Here is an 18,532-nt window from a genome sequence, read left to right on the forward strand (position 1 = left end):
CAAATAAATATTTAAAAACTGAAATTTGAATTTATATATATATTTAATAACCAATACCTAACCTAAGATTTTCCGTCCAAGTACATTTTATTTTACTTTGATATTTTAACTTTTATAAGTTCCACCTAGCATCACAATGACTAGGCATGTCAATATTAGTCAGCAAAACAAAAAATCTTACAATATCGTTATGATCAAAACAAACCTGAATGACTGCAAAAATTAGTCCGCGTTCCTTACTTCATTAACATTAAAAAAAAATAAAAAAATTAGGTTTTAAATAGGCTTCTGTGATAGAAAGTGCCTACTTCAAAGATATTATAATCTATAATAAATAGCGATTCAAGAAAAAAATGCTCGCTAGAACATGATTTTTAAAAGACTTTCGACAATTGACAAGACGATATGCTTAACGATTGCCTGCATTTCTGTATTTATCTACCGAGCGACTACAAAGCCGGTTCTATCTACACATCGCGCGTCGATACGTATTTTCATGAAGACAAGAATAAATTAAATGGTAATTTTTATTTTCCATACTTGCAATATTTCTTTTGAAATGTTGCTACAATGAGGAACTTCAGCCCTACGGGAAATTGGATACAAAAAATGTTTTCTTACGCGGGGTAAAAATTAGAGCATTAAATTGTATGGTAAAGTTTCTTGAAAATGTGCAGAAAAAATAATAAAAAATATTTTGATAAAAACGCACTACTTTAAATGACGTCACTGGTTCATGTGAATCAACCTATGATCTGAGAGCTATGGAAGATTTCCGGTCTGCTTGTCGCTTCTGGACCAATAGGAAGAACTGAATGGGAATAAGCGGAAATGAACCTCTGACATCACACGCGGAGTTATTTCAGAAATACAAAACTTAAAAAAATCGTAGCGCCGATAATACGATATGTAAAAATTAAAAAAAAAAAAATTGACCTAGTTTAACAGTCTATTAACGAATAAAAAATTTGAAAAAAACCGCTGAACTTCCTCATTATGCCGTCTGAGAGGTCACGTGGTCTTACGAATGCGGTGCAATTACACGGAATTTTCAATCTGCACCGCTAGTGGCGCTGTACTGACTGTCGAAACTTTATCCCACCTCAATGACATTTTAAAGATGACTTATTTTTCTTTTGTAGTTCAAATAGGCCTTTAAGAAAAAAAGTGTCAATCTCAAAACGATTAAAGTTTTAAATAAATCGTAATTAAAGGAAAAATTGCTCGTTGAAACCAAATTATTGTCACTTTTAATGCGTAGGTAAACTTTTCAAAGGGGTTCTAGACACGTCGGTATAAACCGATATAAACCGATGTACTAACATCAAAACATGATGGTTGGGGGATCGGTAGTGTATCTTAGTAGTCGGTTGGGAGACTTTTATCTTTAACTATGACGTCATGCTGAAGCTATGTCATTTCAGTGCGTAGATATGAGTACCGTGACGTACGCTTCCCCTTGTTTCATATCGATTTTGTTTATTTTTTTTTTTGCACCACAACAGGCCAGGAGGCCCAATTACGTGGTGAATTACATCACAGAACACCCAGGCTTGAGAAAAATCACATTTTAATTTTTGTGTTCTCACCGGGAATCGAACCCAGAACCTTGGGCCCAAAACAGCAAAATACTGAAATTGAGAATAGGTGCCTCAGAAGAGTTTTGGGTGTGCGGTGGTTTGACTTTGTAAGGAATAAAGTAATAAGAGAACGGACGCAACAAACTCCGGTGACAACTGTCACCAAGCGGAGGCGATACGGTTGGCTTGGCCATGTGCTGCAGATGCCTCCTGAGAGCCTTAACCACGCTTGCCGACTTTACAGGGCATTAAGTTCTCGTCGTCCTGACTGTTCGTCGGCAATTCGTGTCAGAACTACGGGTCGCGAAACTGATTTGGGAGGATGCACAGGAGCTGGCAGCCAACAGAGATGTTTGGAGGATCTTCGTGGACACCATAAGCTCCAACTAGGGAGCGGATATGGAATGATGATGATTTCATGTGTATTAACAAAATGGGAAATGTTAAACGCCATTCAACGTTGTAATCTTCACTGTACATTACACAAATATCACGAGGAGCTTTGGCAGTTTTTTTTCTTTGATTGAACGCGAATACGTGTCGAAAACGCTCACTTTCGTCTACTTAACATTCCATTTTGAAGGCTTGTAATAAAATAAAGTAAAACGTGTAGGTAACCTAAAAGCAAGAACAATATCTTGTAGAGCAGAAAAAATTTGAATGGCGTATTACTTTTGCCATTTTGTTTTACTTTAGGTGCCTTATTTTGAATTTGGAAAAAAACGGACACAACTTACGTTAACGCCTAATACGCAATTAGTATCTACGAAAATTACGCTCTAGCTACGCTTTCTCTAACCCCTAGAGAGCGTTCAGAATCACACTGCTGACAAGGGTTTAATAAATGTAATTGTGATTTTTTAAATATTTATCCTGCTGGACAACCAACCGAAGTAATATAAATGCCTCTTTTCATCTATTGGTTTACTCTTATCTTCCTTTTTTATTTTAAAATAAATTTTCCTACGCTGACATATAAATATATGTATAGTATATTTAGTACCTACATAAGTGTCAATATTAATAGGGGTCGTATTTATATTAGAGTGAAAGCGGTTTCATCACAACATTCGCACATCCACAAATGTCGGCGCGACATTCTTTATTTCTAGATATGATGTACCGATGTCCGTCAAATAATAATAACACTACATATTTATTACAACCGTAAAAAGGCGACGGACTAGTGACATTTAGTCAAAATAAAAGCAGCATTAAGAACTAAGTAAGATACGGTCTAAAAACCGGATATCAAAAGGGAATGCTGTGTGACAAGCAATATCATCTGAGTAGTAACTTTTACACAACACTAAATGAAAACATGCCTACTCGAAACATCGCAGAATAAAGTTTAATAATTATTATACATAGAGTTTGATTTAAATTGATAAACATTCTACGTGTGGATTGATTATTTGATTTTATGGCAGTACGCGGCTACAAGAATAGTAATTTGTAATAATTATTCAATTTTATGTTTCAGATTACTTATTATTATCTGGATTATACGGAATAACGTTTTTGCAAGCAAAAAAATATTTAAAAAAAATATTTTTCACAACCCTAGGGTGTTCTGTGTTGTAATTTACTACTGTAATGAGGAAGTTCAGTGTTTTTTTTATATTTTTTTATTTGTTAAAAGACTGTTAAACTAAGTCAAAATTTATTTTTTTTTTTTTTTATATATCGTATTGTCGGCGCTACGATTTTTCAAAGTTTTGTATTTCTGAAATAACTCCGCGTGTAACGTCAGAGGTTCATTTCCGCTTATTCTCATTCAGTTCTTCCCATTGGTCCAGAAGCGACAAGCAGACCGGAAATCTTCCATAGCTCTCAGATCATAGGTTGATTCACATGAACCAGTGACGTCATTTAAAGTAGTGCGTTTTTATCAAAATATTTTTTATTATTTTTTCTGTACATTTTCAAGAAACTTTGCCGTACAATTTAATGCTCTAATTTTTACCCCGCGTAAGAAAACATTTTTTGAATCCAATTTCCCGTGGGGCTGAAGTTCCTCATTGGGCCTCCTGTAGCTCAATCACAAATAACTATCGACGCGCTAATAAGCGACGTGATAACAATTTCTCATTCTCCCATCACAATGCAATATCTGTGAACACTTTATATGAAATATTAACGTTTCGCGACGTATAATATGGAAAACATTCTAAAACTGCTATTTTTATTTATTATAAAGCATTAAGCTGGCGGTTGGCAAGCCAAATGCCAAAAAAAGAAGTCGACAAAGTAATTGTAATTCAATTTTCACTTTTTTGTATTGGATACTCCTTACTATTTTGCAAATGAAACATTGAATTATTTTTTATGGTTAACGCCGAATTTTTGCCAGTGAACTGAATTTGTTTACGAGGAAAACAAAAAATAAACTGACACGAGCGTTGACTGCGATAACTTAAGCATGTTCATAATTGTTCATTGTGATCGTTCAAATGCTTAGCGTGTTTTTAAACACGTCGATAGTTATTTGTGATTGGGGGTACTGGCCTGTCGTGGTGCAAAAAAACTATTATTTTTATCACGTAATCCCGAAATAAAGTTGACTAGTTATAATACTCGTACTTTAGTGGAGCGCTGATACATTGTACCTTGGTGTGGTCCACAGATGGTAAGCATTAATGTTAGGTAGGTAGTAGGTACTCAATTAATATCGTAATACTGTTATAAATATGGTTGAGCCAATACAATATTTAACCCCAAAGCCAATGCTCTTAATACTAAACACAAAAAAAATTACGGTCCCCGATAGTAAATAAGTATACCAGTTAGTTAAGTTACTCATTTACATGTTTATCGTATGCTTTATCATAAATATATAGACCTCTATAAGTGGCACGATAAACGCGAACGTATTATGTATTATTATTATATTCATGCAGGTGTAAGGGTACCTTTATCACACCTAATATCACTATCGAGTATTAGGCTGTAGTACTAAAGGACACGAATTGGTGTTCGCGACATGCAAATTACAGAGAAGCAACAATTCCAGGAATGTAATTTATCTCTGACACAGCAAAAATAAACATGCATGAGCTACTGAGGCTAATCATTGGGAGGCGAGAAGAGTACCCACACCCTACACCTCTACATCAACTTCATTATATTCGCAAACAAACGGCGGCAGCAGTAGTGATATTGTTTACTCACACATAATGCACGTCTTTGTTTACATTATTATATTATGGTTTGTTACAAATATTTCCTAATTAAATATAGGACAATTTCATAGACGTAATCCATTTCACTAGGGACTTATAATCTGTTACTGTTCCGAAATGGAGAATCCAATGTCCTAAGGATAATTAAAAATTCAACAGAAAAAAGGTTAAAAGTTTGAGCAAAAGGTAAACAAAGTAATTATTCAAATAGGTTTGTTTAGACTTTAGAATTAATTAATGCGAAGTGGATTTACTAAAAAAAAATCAATCTATTGTTTATGCGTACTATTGTTTTATGGGCTGTATTTACAATTATGTAAAAACTAAATCGCGGACCGAGTAGCCAATAAAAATGGCCGTAAAATATTGAAAGCTCAAACATTGAAAATGTTGGCAGAAGTCCATTTATCAGTAGATATTTATTATTTTAAAAATAATTACGAATTCAGTATAGGTTACTTTGAATCAACAGACTTGATCTCACTCTTGGTGGCATTAATTAAAATTCATTAATAATAATGTACTAATGAACTATAACTATTACTTAAAATATCATGCGTACAATAATAACTTGGGAAAGTTAGAAAAAGTGCGATGCTGAATATAAAGTAGATATTTGTTAATCTGCCAAATATTACAACACGCTAGATAGGTACAAGCGAAATGTAAATGAAATGATAAATTCAATATTGAATAAACACAATACACGATGTATGTCGGTAGGTATCGAGAATTTCGACAACAAAATGAATATCATATGAGAAAACTAATAAATTAGTAAAACAATATTTTTTATGCATATTTTGATAGTCAAATTGATTAATTCGAAAAACAAAAGTCGTTAAATATGTTTAGATATTTTGCTTAAAATATTTTAGTTTTCACGAGCAAAGCAAAGCTGGCCGATTAAAAAATATTAGAACATTATTTTAGTAAGAATAACACTATCGATAGTATTTAAGTATTTAAATTGATTGAAAACGATAGCAATATTATTATTTATACATTTAAATAAATACAATTAAACTTTTTACACCAAAATAGAAATACCTTTACGAATTCCCGGAATTCCACGAGATCTCGATCAGGCCGAGCGGGTATTGGAACAACACAAATCACAAGTTAATCACAACAGAGAAACGTTCGTTAGAATCACAAAACGCCGATGTTCGGAGAAAATTTCAAGTATGCCAATTCGATTTTCTCACTTTGATAAATATAAGTCAAAAATGGCGGCAAGTAATTGTTATTTTTAGATGTTGGTAATACGATACTGACTGCGCTACGATTGGTCGGGCGGGTAACGAAAGGAGAGCTGCGTCGGTGCGGTGGCGGCGTCCGTCGTGCGGCTGTCGTCTCGTGGCTGTCCGGCTGTGGCCGTGTTGCCGTGTTGTCTCGCTGAGCGGCGGTACTCGAGTGCAGGCCGCGCCGTGTCACTCTGCCAGCGGGACCGAAATAGTCCGATTGGCAAACGGCAAACGGCGAACGGCAACCGTTAATATGGAAGGATGCTTTATTACTGATACTCCGATACGGACACGGACACCAGCACTGCCACCGGTCTGGGTTATCATATCGCGCAAAGGGAACGCCGCGCCGACCGCGGGAAGGGCGCCCCTCCGCCGCCCGAGATGCGAGCCGCCCACGCAATATATTCAACTTTTCACGATCCTGACCTTCAACGTGTCCCTTAGTCCTGCACCTGCTCCTTGCGAAACGAGTTTTAACATACATTTTTTTAAGCGCGTACTTAATTAACGCTAAAAACTAACCGATCTGCTTACTTACTAATAAATAAACAAAAAAACTGTAATGATCCGATGTGTTCAGAAGACTAGATAGGTAGGTAGATAACTTTAGTCGGGGTCTACGTTCAACGCGCACGGAAGGAACGCGGTAGTGTGTTTTTTTTAAATTTTTTTTTTATTTATTTACAATTTTAAAAAACCCGTTAGGGTTACATTAGAAATTTAATATTGTCTAGTCATTTTATGTCTCGTCTAGTCTAGTTAGTTCAGTCATCATGTGCTTTTTCAGATTGATTTTAAATTTGTCTCCATTAAAAGTTTTCAAGTAGTAAGGTAGGTCGTTGTAGTGTTTAAGTCCATTATGTAGTATTTTTGACTGTCCTGTGTTTGTCTTTGCTTTTTCAATATGATAGTGTTTTTGTTGTCTGGTGTTATATTTATGTATGTCAGCATTTTTGACTAATATTATGTCGTCGTCTTGTATGTTTCCCAGTGTTATTTTGTGCACAATTTTTAAGGTCTCAATTTTAGTCAAGTAGTTTATGTCAAACTGGTGTGTTTTTTTGTACAGTTCAGTCGTAGAGGTCAGGTAGGGTAGGTTGTATGTTAGTTTAAGAATTTTATTTTGTTGTCTTTGTATTCTTGTTATGTCTGTCTTGTTACCAGTTCCCCAGAAGGCGATCATGTAACTCAATTTACTTTTGACATAGGCTAGGTGACTAGGGATGTAAAATTACGTCATTTTACCAATCATCATTCCCTTTCCGCACCGAATGGTGCATAGGGCACTGCATCGGTATACAAATCGCAGCGTTTCTTGATCGTTTTTGTTACATGAAGGTAAGGTGATCAGTCTTACGTTTCAGGTGCCAGTCGAGGGACTAAGAAATTTTCCATCGTTAAAACATATTTTTATATAAATATTTCGTGTCAACCATGTCGGGAATCGAACCCGAGACCTCTTGCATGGTAGGCAGATGCGCTGACCACTACACCACGAGGCCGACTAATAGTCGCGGTAAAATACTTGTATTTTTTATAAATGACGGTAAGTTTACCGAGGAACACGAGGCCTGTTTATTTTTTAGTTTATCTAACCTAAGCGCGTAGTTTCAGCTTTATTCAAATAAATATGTTAGTTCAAATGTAGAAACTGTTTAGGTACAGACATGGGGATGACGTCATTTATATAACTTGCAAAATAAAAATAAACATTTTGTTGGTTTTTTGCGACTTTTTTCTAAGTTATTAGCTTTTTTACGATTGTGTTTCGAGATTTTGTGTCATAAAATCGATTCCCTCAAAAAAGTTACAATTATGAAAGCAGTGCAGTGGCTACCACAAACATATAGCTAATATAATAAAATGTTAATATAAACCAACCTACCCTACCTGACCTCTACGACTGAACTGTACAAAAAAACACACCAGTTTGACATAAACTACTTGACTAAAATTGAGACCTTAAAAATTGTGCACAAAATAACACTGGGAAACATACAAGACGACGACATAATATTAGTCAAAAATGCTGACATACATAAATATAACACCAGACAACAAAAACACTATCATATTGAAAAAGCAAAGACAAACACAGGACAGTCAAAAATACTACATAATGGACTTAAACACTACAACGACCTACCTTACTACTTGAAAACTTTTAATGGAGACAAATTTAAAATCAATCTGAAAAAGCACATGATGACTGAACTAACTAGACTAGACGAGACATAAAATGACTAGACAATATTAAATTTCTAATGTAACCCTAACGGGTTTTTTAAAATTGTAAATAAATAAAAAAAAAAAAAAACAGCTCCCTAGGGAGTTGAATCCAGTACTTGTTTACAAACATTTGGACAAACTCAAAATATTGATGATAAATCCACCTGGTCCATGAAGAAGTATAGAAATTGAAAAATAACTCAAAATATTGTTGATAAATCCACCTGGTCCATGAAGAAGTATAGAAATTGAAAAATAAGATTTTCAGGCTATTTATTTATTTATTTTAAAGAAACAAACAGTCGACAATGATATAGCAACATAGAAAAATACAGTTCAAAGACAGACCAGCAAAATTTCTAAAAAACAATCATTCATATTGCTAAATTGTGTTACAACAAAAGGGTGTGTTTATGTGTATTTATATGAGAGTAAGTGTAGATGTGTGTTTATGTGAATTAGTGTAGGAGTAAGTGTGCAGGTTTGTGTATGTGTGAGCATCATCAAATTTGTAAGTGGGATCGTATCGCAGCCAGAAATAAGGAATCTTAAATTATTTAAAAATAAATTTAGGGGCATGTAAAATATATCTATTGATGAAAAAAAAGCATTATAATTAGAGCAAGAACGATAGAGGAAAGAGTGTTGTGCATAGTTAGTGCTACAGACTGGCAGATGGAACAAATACTTATTTCTTGTCACGCGAAAGGGGACATTGAGATTAATTTTAGAGAGTAGGTTAAAAGAGTCTACTTTATTATTTAATAATGTATGTAAAAAGCATAATTCAGATACAGTGCGTCTATTTTCAAGGATAAAAAAATCCATTTTGTTTAGCAGATTGGCTGTAAGTACTAAGCGTTTTATTGTTTTTATAATCTAGGTATTTTAAAAATTTTCGTTGAACATTTTCAATCCTTTCTATGTTTGTTAGGTATTGTGGGGTCCACACAACGGATGCAAACTCCAAATTACTGCGTACAAAAGGGTTGTATAAAGTAATGCCTAGTATGTAGGTAAAATAATTCAATTAGATGAATCTCACCCGCATAAAAAAAGGTTTTTGGCTTTTTAACTTCACAACCATCAACAAATGATAAAATTGAAGGAATATAGATGTTCAAATATGGGCAGAATGGTGAATGTTATACAGTGTGTAAAGTAGCCACTTAAACCAGCCAATGACAGCCCTGTGGATGCCTGGACTTCTATATTACCTTCTCTAAAATGTCCTTCATCTCGGTTGTAATATGTTAATATAGCTAATACATAAAAAGCTGTTTTGATGTGAAAAAGTTGAGGTTTTAAAGTTTGGCAGTATTGGTCGACTTAGTGGCCCTTAATCACCATCGTCAAACCCTTGCCCGCAGCTGGTGGCGCATAAGGCACTACATTGTTAAATAAACTGCAGCGTATCTTGATCATCCGTTAAGGGAACTTCATTTAATCATTATTACACAAAAGATAAGAAATCGCAAGACCTTTAAATAAGATCGTAAGTTTGAGACCTTGAACTACCGTCACCATCTTTAAAAAATGTCGCTGAAAATCAGTTTTCAGTTTTCGATTTCTTTTGTTTAGAATTTTTTAAATACATCAAATTATATGTTACCTTTATTACCTGATGCCGGTTATATTGATTGGCCTTGAATTAATTAAATAATAATGATAGAGGGTATACTTATAGCGAGTAGTAAGCTGAACTTCTAAAATGTTGTAATCCATGAATGCATATCATCATGGCCTTTTCATACTTTCTAGTGCATCTAAAAAAAGTTTCGCCGGTGGTTTTAAAAAAAAAGTCATTTTGGCTCCGTCACGTGTTCTAATAAAAGTTTTGAAATTTACAAATATACAGGTGGTAGGTCTTACAAATACTTCAAACAGTACATTTGTCACACTATCCAAACAGTTATATATTATATGAAGCTACTTTAGGTAGGTCAACTATCGGATAATTAATATAAAGTTAGTGCAAACATCGCTTTTCTGCTATTTTGATCAAATCTGTTTGATGTTAAAACGTGTATCTTGGAAAGTATTGGTCTGAAGAAAAAAATTTTAGTGGCGATTTTTAAGTAAATTTTGTTTTATGAGACTTTTGTTTATTCTTTTGTAGAAAATCTATAAGACGTAACTACTTATCCGAAAAAAAACTTAATAATTTTTTCGAAATCGCGGCATGAGCGGTGATCGTTCAAGGTCACAAAATTAAAGTTTTACTAAGGGCTCTATGTTCACCGATCCTGTTAAGCTTCAAAACATCATAACCTTTTTTGTCAAAAAAAAGGAAAAAAGTACACAACGAATGACCTTGAACGTCCCATACTTATGATAAATCTAAAATAGAAGCAATTACTCGATGGATCTAAACCTGGTAATCACTGTCATCTAACAAAAATAAAATAATAATAATAAAAAAAATAACTTGAATCTGTAGCAGATTCCATCAACATGAACACCCCATTGTGGTATTGTTATTTTTATCCTGTTTTTCAAACATGATTATTGTAAAAAGTTAAAGTATAAATAAGTCTACAAAAAACCTTATAAAATGCTTTTCCTAATATATTTTTTTGGCAAATCAATAAAACAAAGCTACTCGTATTTGTTATATCTTCGAAAAATAAAAATTGGCACGTTATTCGTTTTACAGACTATTATCGTAAAATACCCTATTTTACAAAAATCTGGTAATATTACCGGGGTAATTTTAACGCCTTACATCTCTAGTTGTGACGATGTCCGGTTGAGTTTAGACAAAAAATAGCAGGTTGATATTGACGAATATATTATATTCCTGAATATCGAGGCGCCAATTTTATCGAAACTCAATCGGACAGCTTAAAAACACATTACCGCATTCCTTCCGTGCGCCATGAACGTAGACCCCATCTGTATTTCGATACATGTATAATATTCATAGATCAGCAACCTGCAACGAAAATAAAGACGCTTGGTGGCGGTGGAGGGATAGTTTTTTCAAACTCAGACGTTCATTCTGAAAAAAATTCACAACTCTAAATGAGACTATTATAACACAATTTATTTACGAAATATACCTACCTACCCATGAAAAATTGTGTATAATATAAATATGTTATAACATTCTCGTATAATATAATATATCAGCCTCGTGGTGTAGTGGCCATCGCGTTGGCCTACCATGCAAGAGGTCTCGGGTTCGATTCCCGACAGGTCGACACGAAATATTTATTTTAATATGTGTTTTTGTAATACAATATTTCATAGTCCCTGGACTGGCAACTGAAGCGTAAAACTCATCTTACCTTCATGTAATAAAAACGATCAAGATACGCCGCGATTGATGTCCTGATGCCCTGTGCACCATTAGGGGCGGAAAGGGGAATGATGATGATAAAAAAAAAAAAAGAGTTTATTTCATTTTCTTATTTGCACCTACTGAAAATCTTAGTGGGAATATTTCAGTAGGTACATGCCCGGTATGAAGGTAATAAAAATGTAATTAACATATTGCTAGAAATTAAATATTGCAACCAAAATTCACTTCTTAAAAAAAAAAGAGATAACAATTCTATAAAAAAAGGCATAATTTTACGTAGAAATAAAGGAAAATGTCACAAAATGTATGTGAATTAAAATGGTTGTATTTCTTTTTATAAACAAAAAATTAAGATTTTGCTTCGGCCACTTTCATGATCAATTTATAATCTTCAAATCATGAGAACAAATTTTAATTCAATACTTAGTCTTTATATGAGAATCCAGATACCAAAGTTTAGTCTAAATTTGAAATGGCGCAATCCGCCGGTCGAAAAGTAATTATATTTTAGTTATATAGGGTGGGCCTTAAATGTATACCTAGTTTCAATTGCCAAAAATTTAATAATTGTAGAACTTTCAAATGTTTTATTTATTTTTTCAGAAACAACAATAAATGGAAATTTTAATTACATTTAAGGTTTAAAAATTATATTGTCCAAGTGAGTTCCACCAACTTGTTAACATTGTTTAAGGAGAATTCGCAAATTCGTTTCGTCGACGGCGTTAATTTCCCGTACGATTTTTTTGTTTTAACTGATTTATTGTTGTTAGATTGTCTTCATACACTCTTGATTGTAATCCCTACAAAAAATAATCACACGGGCTGAGATCCGGGCTCCGTGGAGGCTACTCAATGTCTCCTCGTGAAATGAGTTTCCCGCTCCTTCAAACGGTTGAAGATAGGTATCATTTGGCTTCAACTCTTGCATCAGTTCAATTTTATAGGCTTTTAGATCTAAACCATGGCGTAAAATTCTTCGTAAAGTGTTCCTCTTGTTGTTTAAGGCTTGACTTCTCTTGCGAGTTGATTATTGCGGATTTTCCCCGACTGATTCATTAACATGCTGAATAGCTTCTCGTATCCTCGCCGACTTCGGGTGTCCTTCGTTCTTTATTCTTATTGTTGAACCGGATGTCTTAAACATTTTGATCAATTCCCGAATAGACTTTGCGCCCGGTGTTTGACTGATGTCTCGTAAACCGAAGTGAGCCCGGTAAATTCGTCTCGAAATCATCACGGAATAATTGTTTACGTAAAATGCGCGATCACAAAACACGCGCTGCTTTCCCGTGAATGGCTCCATGGCGACTAAAATTTCCACGAAATAGCGCATCTAACGCTACCCCTCGCACCGCACCCGCCCCAAGTATTAATAAAAAAAAATTAACGAAACAAACTGCGAACACAGTTAAGGCCCACCCTGTATAAAACTTTTAAGTATATTTTTTTATAGAAATACCTTTAAAAAAAAATATTTTTATTTAATTTATGTTTTTTTTTCGTGTGTTTTACCCTACGTGTTTTTGAAAAATTGACATTTTGCATCCAACAAAATGTTTTTACTATTGTTTATACAGTTCTGGGCCTTGACTTCAGGGGGAAAGTTGGAGAGCCAACATCAATTATAATTTCGGAAAATCTGTACGAAATTTTAAGTCACTTTCCACAATCAAGTCACTGAAGAAATTTGTACAAATATTAAAATTTTCGTATGAAAAATTTGGGTTGAAAACTGTATTTTCGTAATATTGGCAACTCTTCTGCAGCGCCACATTAATCTATGTAGAAAAAGTCCATAACTTTTTTTTCGGATTTGTACAGTTAATTGATTATTTCAACAGTACTTTATTGTCAATTATTGTTTCATTAAAAAAAATGTACCTACCAGGGCTCTGATTACAATGGGAAGTTAACATAGTTATCTACAAGCAAAATCAAGTACCATTGTCAGTAACCTGTGATTGAACATGGAGGCATGTGCAGCACGCGTCCAAGCCAGGTCCATTGTCGCATCCTTAGAACGCTCGTTATAGGAGGCTGCTGGTTCAACTTTTGCCATGAAATTGAAACACCTTATGCCCAATATTTTTAATTTTAATTACTCTCAAAACTCAGAAGTTTTGTGTTTTAAGTTTTGGTAAGGTGCCAAGATCTGCACCCATATAGGAGTAGATACTGGTATTATACAAGAGTTGAATGATCGGCATTTCGTTTTAACCGAGTATCGAGCAACACGCATCGTGTTAAAAGTTGCTCCGGTAATTCCTATCGTCAGTTATGTGAACTCCCAAGTATTTAAAGCTGTCAACTTTCTCGATCCTCTTGACTGTCATTATAGAGGCTGATCAGGGTCAGGACAGGATTTATTGTACATAATCTAAGTATTTTTGTTTTCCTGCAGTTTCTCAACTATTTCCCGAAGATCATCAACAGACTTTTCAAGAAGAGCCACGTCATCTGCATACTCAATATGCACAACTTTAGGGGGGTGGGGGTGCACTTCTATGCCTTTTCAGGTGGCGTTGATTTGCATAAGATAAAATCCATCAATAAGATGAATAAGAACGGTGCAAGGATGCAGCCCCGCCTCACACCAGTGGAGATCCTGAACCAATCAGTCAAATAGCTGAGAATTTTCACATGATAATTGCTGTCTATGTGGAGCACCTTTATAACAGAAATAATCTTAGGAGAAATATCATACACATTGAGAATTTTCCAGAGAGATGATTGATGGGGTCATAGTTTACCCCGAAGATCGCTCCTGTAACGGTAGCTGAAATGTCAGAACAGATGCTAGATATGAGACAACTGTACCTAAAAGAAGCACTTACATACTTCTGGTCGAACAATAAGGAGAGGTCTCAGCAAAATGTTCAAATGAGGTTTTTCCAGACCACGAATTATGTCTTAAGCTAGGGTTTCCTAGGACAGCGGTGCCCGTAGTTTAACGGCCGTAGTGAACGATGATGCAGTGGACAGCCGTCGTAACGGTGACTAGAGTGTGGTTTCCTAGGAAAACGGTATTATCAACACCATTTAACACCGTTTACCTCGGAAACCACTCTCTAGTCGACGTTACGACGGCTGTCCACTGCATCACCGTTCACTACGGCCGTTAAAATACGGGCACCGCTGTCCTAGGAAACCCTAGCTTTACCCAAAACCCGAATGACTTTTGCTCAGATACATCTCTCATTTATCGCACCGAGTGTTTAATATTTTGGAAGAGTGTATTAAGCTCTCAAGGACAAAAACTATTTTCAAGAAAGGAGTCAAGGACGGGATTTTCCTTAGTGGGAGGTATTTGAGTGGGAAACTGGGGAAATTATTATTTATGTTTCTGATCCTATATTTGTGGTGATATACTCATGTGGCTGTGTCAACTAATTGCTCATCCCATCTCAACACAGAACTTTTAGTCCCATGGAGTTGGGACTTATGTCTCAAATAATGTACAGTAAACTTATGTATGTAAATAAATAAATAACACGGGATCAACCAAAAAAGACGATACATATTTATACACTCATGTTTAAAAAGAATATGTAAATATATCTTCTCACTGTAAAAAATATTTTATCTATGTATATTATCTTTGGAATCTAATGAAAAAAAAAAAATAAGTAAAACAAATCATATTTATGTATGTCCCTTCCTTTCATAATTTAATATTCATCTTCAATTTCATTAGAAAATATCAAACCTGAGAATAAAATAGTGCATGTTTTGGTACAGATATAAATAATAACAAAAAATTAAAATTATATATACCATCTGTTTCATGTACCAATAAGTAAAACACTGTACGTTAAAAATGCTTTTTTCGTAGGACTTTTTTAGTGAACAATACAAAATTTAAAGACATAGATTACACAAACATCACTCTGTCAGATTTAAAATTTACACTAAAAATGCATTATGTAACTTGGTAGATATTTTAATAATAAATATCTACATCTCCATTCCCCTCCTTATCCTCTCTTCAAGCATTTTTGTTCTAATCCTGCCCAATTTACAATAACTTACTGTTCTTAAAAAAAAAAATATTTGGTTATTGAATAATATTTACGAGTACATGAAAACAACATTTTTATTTGTATAAACTTATATGTATTTATTTAATATGTAATATATTTTCTTTACTAACTTTGTATACTTTGTGGAAATCTGTTATAAGTTCTGTTATAAGACTTTATACACTATATTTGTTTGTTTACTATAAATATGTATGCAGAACTGTTGGTTTCCCAAATAAAATAAAATATATCCATGTTTTTAAAAAACACCAGTGCTTATGATGATTTGATGAATGTATTTAAACATGAACAGGGGACAGATAATTCGACATTTTACTTTCTTGTAGATTTACATTCTAAAAAAAATATTGACACCATTAGTTTTCAAAATTTCATTGACAAAATGGTTGTACGTAATCGTAAACAAAATTAAGATTTACAAAAATAAAAAAAGTGTAATCAAAGTATATAATGTATTGCGATGTACGGATGTATGTTTCCACATACAATATTGATTTATTACAAGTTACCAACTAGTTACATAAATATGATGTATTCTATATTAATAGTTTCTGTTTGTCTCATTTATTTATTTATAAAAACAATAAGAACACACAATCCCAACTCCACGGGGCCATTGTTCCGCCTTGAGTTGGGACAAATTCATAAATACATAACTGAAAACTGATCACTAGTATTTAAACATTCTTGTATTTTCTAAATGGACAAAAAAGCATTTTTTTATGATATATTTGCATTCCTCTGATTTAATAAAATATTTCAATTTTGGGGTCATTTTCTTTTAGTCGTGAATAACCGTGTTAGAAAATGGGAAACAAGTTGTGGAGGGACAGGGTTCGATCCTTGGGCCTCTTAAGTCCTGATTGGGAGTCCGCGACACTACCCAAGGGACCACAACCATCTTGTCCTGATGAAAGTAATACATAGTTTTTTTGTATGTTTTTTACTGTCCAATTAAATAACCAGTATACTGTCAATAACCCACAGTTTTATTTATTTATTAACGCCCAAAAGGCTTTTACATATACATAGGTTATGGACAATTTACAAATATAAAAATACATTTAAAAATGAAAAAATATATACATAAAAAACAAATGAAAATATTAGAAACTAAAAATACTATTAAAAAAATATTGAGTGTTATTGGCTCTTTATATTGTAGCGAATACATACATCTATTTTTTGCACATCTGTGTATTTGTTCCCGAGAGAGTGAATGCTCAGGAACAGAGAATTAATGTGCAAATTTGGCTTAGATATATATTAATATATGTAAAGTAAATATGATGCCTCATTAGCCTATTAGGCACATTGAAGTGGATACATTTAACAAAAACAGGAACATCAAAAATATTATTTACAACTTTATACAACAAAAAAAAAACAGATCAGATATTATTCTTCTATCACCAATTTTAAGTTAATTTAACGTATACAAGAGAAGATTATAGTTTTTATTTTCTTGCGATAAATGCAATTTGAAATTTATAAACAGGAGAAATTAAGGCTGCATTTTTTCAATTTTATTATAAAGAGGTGACCAAATTAAAGGATTGTATTCTAATTGACTCCTAACCAATGAACAATATAATTTTTTGATTGAAAATGTTGATTTAATTTTTTTTGCTGACCTCAATACAAACCCAAGCATTTGCATACCTTTTTTTGATATATAGTCAATATGACTACTAAAGTGTTTCATTAAATGTGATACTGAGGTCTTTTATTTCTTTTACAGAAGCAAGGGTAACACTGTCGAGTGAATAAGGAAAAGTATGAGTCTTTTTTGAACCATTGAATCTAATTATTTGACACTTACTAACATTTAAGAAAAGGTTATTTTCTTTATACCAAAGAGAGACGATCTGCATTTTTTTGTAAAATAACACTATATGCTACATTATGGATCCTTTTAAATATTTTTAGGTCATCGGCAAACATAAGAATCTCGACATTTGAAAAAATATTGACAATATCGTTTATGAACAAAATAAACTAAATCGGATCAAAGTGTGATCCCCGAGGAAAACCGCTTGTTGCAATGAATTTGTAAGAGGAACTAGCTTTAACTTTGAAACCGATTAGTCAAATAACTTTTTATCCATTCATATAGAGAGCCCTTAACACCCATCCTGTTCAACTTAAGCAAAAGTAGTTTATGACAGACCTTATTAAATGCTTTGTTAAAATCTGTGTAGATGGAGTCCACCTGCACTTTATCAGCCAAAGACTGAGAAATGAAGTTTTCATAAAGAGCCAAGTTTGTAAGAGTGGACAAAACCGTGTTGTTTTAATGAAATTACACTGCGCAAGTGAATACTTCATTTATCCAAGACTATACTTTCAAACAATTGAGGTATCACCGATTGAATACATATTGACCTATAGTTTTCAATATATTTTTTTTACCCTTTTTGTAGAGTGGCACCAAATAACTAGATTTACACTTATTTGGAAAAATAACAGTTGAAAGTAATGTATTAAATAGTGTACACATAGAAAGAGCTAGATAATTTATACATTTCTTCAAAAATAAAGAAGGCAAGTTATCAGGTCCAACAGATTTGTTGACATTGAGACATTTTACTTTATGTGTAATATCAATAACATCGATAGAGCAGTGTGATAAATTTAACACTTCAGAGATAGGCAACATACAGACATTATAATTTGTAATAGGATTTACAAAGACACTTTCAAAATAATCGGCAAAAAGATTAATAATGACTTCGGCATTCTCACAGCTATTATTTTTATAATACATTGAGGAAAATGATCTTTCAACATCACCAACATAATTATGATAACAGATCTTGGATAATCTTTTACATTTAAATCTTAATTTACTAAATATGTTGTAATCTGTAATAGTCTATGATTCTTTAAATCTAATATGTGCAATCTTTTTTAAAAATAAATCAAGCTTATCAATTCTCTCTCT

The 18,532-nt window shown here is 33.4% G+C and overlaps 1 protein-coding gene across 36 annotated transcripts in view; it reads right to left on the reverse strand.

The window, feature by feature from the left end:
* LOC148274751 (PDZ and LIM domain protein Zasp-like) overlaps nt 1-6,180 on the reverse strand; it is a 106,408-nt gene extending 100,228 nt beyond the window's left edge. For 26 of the 36 annotated variants that reach the window (XM_088236665.1, XM_088236674.1, XM_088236654.1 and 23 more), the window contains exon 1: nt 5,813-6,180. The gene's annotated coding sequence lies outside the window, so the exon portion shown is untranslated. The remainder of the gene's footprint in view (nt 1-5,812) is intronic. The other 10 variants (XM_088236676.1, XM_088236655.1, XM_088236662.1 and 7 more) reach the window with 1 other exon arrangement.
* Between the last annotated feature and the right edge of the window lie 12,352 nt (nt 6,181-18,532).

This window comes from Micrasema longulum, unplaced genomic scaffold (assembly GCF_059751315.1).
Source record: "Micrasema longulum isolate JH-2025_06_02 unplaced genomic scaffold, ASM5975131v1 h1tg001594l, whole genome shotgun sequence".
Lineage (NCBI taxonomy): Eukaryota > Metazoa > Arthropoda > Insecta > Trichoptera > Brachycentridae > Micrasema > Micrasema longulum.